The sequence below is a fragment of the Oryzias latipes genome, chromosome 5 (assembly GCF_002234675.1).
Source record: "Oryzias latipes chromosome 5, ASM223467v1".
Taxonomy (NCBI): Eukaryota; Metazoa; Chordata; class Actinopteri; order Beloniformes; family Adrianichthyidae; genus Oryzias; species Oryzias latipes.
The window spans coordinates 11,273,838-11,280,548 of NC_019863.2; the positions used below are offsets into that span (position 1 = coordinate 11,273,838).

Consider the following 6,711-nt stretch of genomic DNA (forward strand, 5'->3'; position numbering starts at 1 on the left):
TATATAGATATATATCACTTTATATCGCTGAATCTTGGCTGCAGCAGTGGTGCGGTGCCTTGTCACATTCCCATGAGAGGGCGCCGCACCACTCCAATATGGGAATGTTCTGTGTTCGGGTTGGGAGGGATATGGGGAAACACAGAGCTGTATTGTCGTTCAAATACGCTTACCTTTTGAAAATATGCTCTGTGTGTTAATGTGTTCTAAAAACTCATTAAAAAGTTGGAATAAAAAAGCGATCCAAATCCAAATTAAGGACTAAAAACTGGTTAATATTTATTTATATTGTAAGTATCATGGCATAAGCAGGTTAATGGCTTTCGAAGTGTGCATTATCACTTCGAAGCATTAGCATCTCCGCTTCGCAGCGAACGGTTCAGGCTTCCACGGCGTGTGTTAAAAAGTGATAATGCACACTTCGTCGGCCAGTAACCCTTACTAAATACAGAGATGTGTTGTATTTTGGCTTTTGCTACTGCTTTTGCACTTAGCTCACAGATAAACAGGAGAGAATGGTTGAAGAAGGCAGAATCCTGGTCGAACAGAACCAATAAAAAGTCTGGTGTCTGCTCCAGGCACGGGGATGCGAGCGCAAAGAAACTTGATTGGATAGAATCTAGTCTGTGATTGGCTGTTTGGTGGCAGAAACATCAGCTAAATTCAGAGTTGAGAGCGCAAAAACAAAAATAGAGAGAGAGCAAGACTCCAGACAACATATGTGTCGCTAATGCAGAAATTTATTTTGAAAGCAAAGAAAGGGATTTTCAAAGCTTGCATTTAACATTTTCATTTGCTACTTTATTTTTCAAACTGAAAATTTTGTTTGTAATTTAGAAAATTTTGATCTAAAAACTGGGACATTTATTCTGAATGTGGTGGCATGAATATCATTTCAAATACTGAAACTGTTTAGGGTTTCTGCAAAAGAGTGGCCACATGGCTGTTGCTTTGGTCAATGTGCTCCGTTTCTTTCTTATGCAAAATTAATGCAGCTGTTTTAGACCAGAAAGCACACATAGCACCGTTTCCACACTAATGAGACACTGACGCGCTAAAAACATTTGATCTTTTCAGAAGTTTACTAGACAGAATGCTTTTAGATAAACATGGGATCACTCAAATAATTAAAGACATCAAGCCATAAACATGTTTCAAGAGATCAGAGAAAAGGAGCAACAGCTAAAAAAAAAGTGAGAAAATAAAAAAGCAAGCCAAAAACAGCCACTTGAATCGATTCTTCCACTTTCAATACACATGGATTATAGAAAAAGAGCTACTATAGAGTGCAGACCACGTGATGCTTGTGCGCACACATACACATATACACACATGCATGCATAGATACACACATCCTGCAACTACAGTCCCAGCACAACCAGGCACAGCCAAGCACCAGATTGCGCGGCCAAATTTAGACAAATGGGTATCGGGTTCATACTCAAATCTGACTACAAAACCTGACTATAAAGGGACCATAATAAACATAAATAAAAAGGATAAATACATCTTTAGTTCTCACACAGAGATTTGTCCAACAAGACTTTTAACAATGACTGAGTTCTTCCTTTGAAGTTAAACAGCTGTGTTCCTCAAGTAGAAAGTAGATGAGGGGAGTTTTGCTCAAGAGCAGAATAGGAGCAGGACTTTGGATGGGCTCAGTGGGTTCTGAGGCTTCATCTGCAAACTTCATCACTTTACTTTTGGAATTATTATAAATATCTGAAAATATTTAGATGCACAAGAATGAAAGATGCACGCACTTTTCTTTTTTAACTGACAAAAGGTTTTCTTAGCTGTTGGGGGGAGGGGGTGGGGACAACTTTAGAATCTAGACATCTGAGAAAAAAAGTGCAGGCCACAAATTCAATGAGCTCATTTCCTGTTTCACTGACTTCCTGTACTAACTGTTGGCTCCATGTCTGAAAGCCTGATACATAAACATGCAACAAGTAAAAAATGTGCCACCACAACACAAAAATGATGCTACTGTACAACACTGTGAGTCGAAAGGAACACTAACATGGATTTTCAAAATTGTAAAAAGACCTTTAACCTATAAGAAAACAACAATGTCAGCAAGAAGAAAAGCCAGAGGCTTAAATCAAATAGCTTTATTTCCAATGTGCTAATGCAGACTACACTTCACACCAGCAAAATCAGCAAGATCACAAAATACAGAAGAAGTCGTGGGGAGTAAACAGAGGAGATCAGGGAAGAACTGCAGACTTTCTGTCTGTTGGCGCTTTGCCAGTCACTAAAGGCACATTTAGGGTCCCTTTAGACTCCTTACATTAGTTATTTTATTGTACGGAGACTAACGGTCCTTCTATGAGAGTATCAGCGATGAAGCATTGCCGCTTTCCACCTTTTGCCTCTGTAATGTGTACCTTTGTCAGGACTTTGAATGCAGCAAAGGCATTTGATCAGTGTTATGTTCGACTTCATGTTCAGAACCCTGTCCACGATTAGGAGGGGAAAAAGTCAACTGACCTCATTTCATGTTTAAGCAGAAGGCCGAAATGAGTGATAGTAAAAGCTATAAAAATGCGCGTAAGTACAACAACACATCCAGAACCAGGACACGCTCCAAATTTCCTCAGAACACCTTTCATGGAAAGACAGCTTTGCCTGTTTGGAGCTTTGCAGACAAATCTGCACACAAAGAACAGATTGAACAGAACAGCATAATACTAAAGAGACTAAAGCACTATTCTACAATAAAGCTGTTTTAATGTGCTCAGGGGATTTTAGATATATTGGCATCCTGCAACAGGAAGGATCCTGCAGCATGTCCACAGGTCGCCTCATTATTTACTGCAATGAAAAACAATTTAGAGAATGCCAATACTAATCATTTATGATAAAGTGTGCTGAAAATGCAATGAGCTGCAAGACAGACCGATTCATTTTAATGAGTTCATCCAGTCCTAGCAACAATTAAACTTCAACAAACATAAAAGATTTTCTCTTTGGATTCTTCAAACATCAATCAGGTATGGCTAACTTTTGGATCATGAGGATCTATCAGCACTGTTGATAGCCAACCGAAGATTTGCCCCTGTCAGCCACAAGATTACAGATTAGCAGACAGCGCCTGGTTGCTTACTATAATCAGAATGCTGATCTAGTATAATCTGTGTTCGATGCACAGCAAGCTGCTTTCTGGCGTGGCTCATGAAAGACTTCTTACACAGCAGGAAATCCAAGGATAGTTTTTTTGGGACTCAAATAACAAAAATAAAAAAACAATATTAACAATAGCACAGTGACTGTATATTTGTTTGAACTCGCTGGTTTACTATTGGTTCTATTTCAAACATGACATGTGGTCTTTCAGTGAGCTCCAATGGGAATTAGCGTTTCAGTGTGTGATGGTCAACACCCAAGTCATCCATATGCGTAATCAGGAAGAAGGGAGGGTGGAGGACAGCAGCAGAGATCATAAACTCAGATAAACCGGTTTTTGACTTGGCAAAAAAAGAAAAAAGCTAATGACTTCTTGCTTAAAGTACCAGAGGAACTGCCACTTGCAGTTCCCTGAATAAGAATAAAACAGTAATATTTGGTGTTGTGGTGTGCAGCAAAAACGGTTTCCTGATTTTTAAAACTGAACTGCTGTCTGGAAACAATGTGTCATTGCTGGAGTTTGCCATCAGCAAAGTGTCATTTTCAGTTTTCCAGTAAACGATAAGCAGTAGGTCTTTACATTTCCTATAAAGTTGCTTTGAAAATGAAAAGGCTACTAAGCCCTAACCTCACTCAATCATTAGGATTAAAAGTAGGGAGCGCGTGACTTCGGTTTAAGTAGAGGGAAAAAAAGACATGTTTTTCACTTTTTTATAAATTAATTTCTTTTGCATGTTTTTTATTGGGAAATCCAAAAAGGCTAATGAAAACAGAAAAATATTACCAAGCAAATGGGATTTCTCCACAGTCAAGTGGCTAAAGAAGACAACATCTATTACGAGTCACATTTATATCCATGAAATCAGAGTAACCGTGAAGAATCAAACTCTTGATTTTCAAAATGCAACACTTCCTTTCTCTTTGTGCTGAGGCTTTTACCGTCAACTCTCCCGAAAGCAAACATGTTCTACATTCTACACTGTACCTCCACTCATCATTTCACAGGGAGCTGACCCAGTCCACAGCATTCCTGGGATAAATTCAGGTGACTAAATCTTTATTTTATTTACACAGAGAGCTCTATTTTTTATTCTTTTAAACACTCCCAGGACCCATGTTTGTCATATCGTGACAGAACAGACGGGCTCCTAAATTAATACTTTCATATTTGTGACAAGCCTGCAGGCTTTTTTCAGGTATCTACACGTTCTCAGACAATGAGGTACATTCTCATCAACTGACATCTGCCTGTCGGTTTAGTAGATGGACGACTATGCACGGTGTAGGTCATTAAAAAGTGGGAAAATCCATTAGGAACAGCTGAAAGCCTGGCAAAAGGCAAGCATGCCACTTGACATGGTGTAGTGATCGTTTTCTACAAAGTTAAGACCAATCTGCACATTTGATCGAGCAAAGTCTGCATTATTTCCTGTCGATACAACTGTAACCCCTAATGTCCTCATTTAAAAAAGAAAGAACCTTTTATTTTTGATAATGCATGTAATAAAATGGTATAAGTTTTTACATCGTTATTGTTTTTGAACACTAAAAATCATCTTTTGATCCATTTTAAAAGCGTTCGCCTCAGAGTTTGTGGGTGGGGCTTATTCCCCACCATCTATTTGTTTACATGCTCTCCCGCTAGCTTACAGCGCTTCACACTCCCAACCTAACATTGCCAGTGCAACAAATATGGCAACCAATATTGGATCTATCCAGCTGAAACAGATAGTTTCGCACTATAAAGTTTTTTAGTAGTTAGAGCTTAGGGACATAAACACAGTCTTATTTAAACTGCATTAATCTGCTCCTGATACACAACATAAAGAAAAAAGATCAGAACATGTTAAAAACACCAGAAACATGATTTTCATTGGAGTAGGTCCTAAACACCTGTTGCCTTGTTAAAGAAAAAAGCCTAAAGATTCGTTTTTACTGACTGCATTTCTGTCTGAATAATTGATGCCAGAATATTTTGCTTTAAGAAACTGAAGCAAAAACCTTTATTGAGGCATTCGTAATGTTGGCTGTAAAACAATCCATCTATTGATCAACAAAAAGAAACACAAATTCTGCTAAATAAGTACATACTAATTTTACATCTTATTTGTTCTACTAGAGTATTTAGATCCTCACAGTCCACCACACCCACAATGATGTCAGTTAATCACATAAGACCAGCTTATCATTTTTAGCAGATTTGTCTTTCATGGCAGATTTGATGTTTTTAAAAACAGGAAATTACATTTCCAATGTTCTTGTTTTAACAGAAATCCCTCTATGAAATCAAATGTTTGATATAGATTCTATTATTTGTGCTTTTGAATTACACCTGCTCATGTGTGGGACAATTGTTATCTATAGACTTCAAAATATAAGTTTTTTTTTGTTTTTTTTTTTTTTACTTGCCTGAATCCAAGCATTTGTTTTAGAGTGTAAAGTACCACTTAACCTAAATACTGCAAATAAAGAGGGGTTTTCGTTCACCTCTTTAACTTTAATCATACAAAAAGAAAGGGTTCTGCTGGTTTCTGTAGTTTCAACTTAAAAGTTGGAGGACAACAAGTCCGCCTTGGCGAGCCCTGAGCTGCCATATAAAGTCATATATCTCCGGATCTCTAAGCAGAAGATGCAGTCAAACTCACAGAGACGCTGTGGAGGTTTTAGGTGAAACAATGTGCAGCTCGACGCTGGCGCTGAGGCGACATCAAGGAGAAGATGTAGATCCGCTCTGCTGATGATCTCGCACGGCGCGGCTCAACTCGCAGCCGCCGCGGTAAAGTAAGCCTCCTCCGGGTTAACGACGGGTCGCTTAGCCGTTCAGTGACCCGCCAGAAGCGATAAAGTCTGCTAGCTTGAAACTGCTTCAGCGGGAGCCGGACGTGCCTCCCCTCCAGCCTCTCCTTGCCGCTTTTCCTCCCCGCTCCTGGTTACAACCGGCGCGGGGCTCTCCTCCCCAAAACTAGCAATAAGCCCAACATTTCAGCGCTCACCTCGGTCCAGGTCGAGGTGTTCACGCGGAGGCGGGAAAAGAGCAGAGGAGGAAGGAGGTATCCAGGAGGTAGAAACTTGTCCCGTTAGTAAAGAAACAACTGGTGTGTGTGTGCCCCTGTGCGCGCGTGCGTTTCTGTATGTGTGCGGCTCTGCCGTCTCTCTCTCCTCGCTCCCACTCAGTCCTTGAGGGCGGGGCTGAAATGGGGGAGGAGGAGCTTCCGCCGTGGGCGTAGCCACAGAACACGGCAAGGGTGCACTGAGGGGGGTCCCGGACGACCATGGGCGCCCACTTGAAAGTCTTGATCTAATTATGGTTAACTTTGTTTTCACTGCAACTGTGCTGATTAGTTTTTTTCTTTTTGTTTTCTCTTGACTGTTACAGAGGTAGAGCTAATCCACAGCTGGGAGGAACCAAAAGGTATATATGAAAAGGGTGTCAACAGCAGGAAATGGGCCTTGTATGCTTTCATGTTTTGCTAGTATAGTCTGACCAATTTCCTCCATTTAACTATTTTTATCAGTGGGTTTAGTGTCAAAAATACCAACAGCTTCAAACACAAAGAAAAATAAAGCTTTAATAAACAAACA

General features: G+C 40.0%; 1 protein-coding gene across 1 annotated transcript in view; it reads right to left on the reverse strand.

Annotated features, from left to right (window-relative positions):
• Nucleotides 1-6,299, reverse strand: part of ppp1r16b (protein phosphatase 1 regulatory subunit 16B) — a 92,731-nt gene extending 86,432 nt beyond the window's left edge. Inside the window, exon 1 of the mRNA XM_004068771.4 lies at nt 5,775-6,299. The gene's annotated coding sequence lies outside the window, so the exon portion shown is untranslated. The remainder of the gene's footprint in view (nt 1-5,774) is intronic.
• Nucleotides 6,300-6,711: the final 412 nt, after the last annotated feature.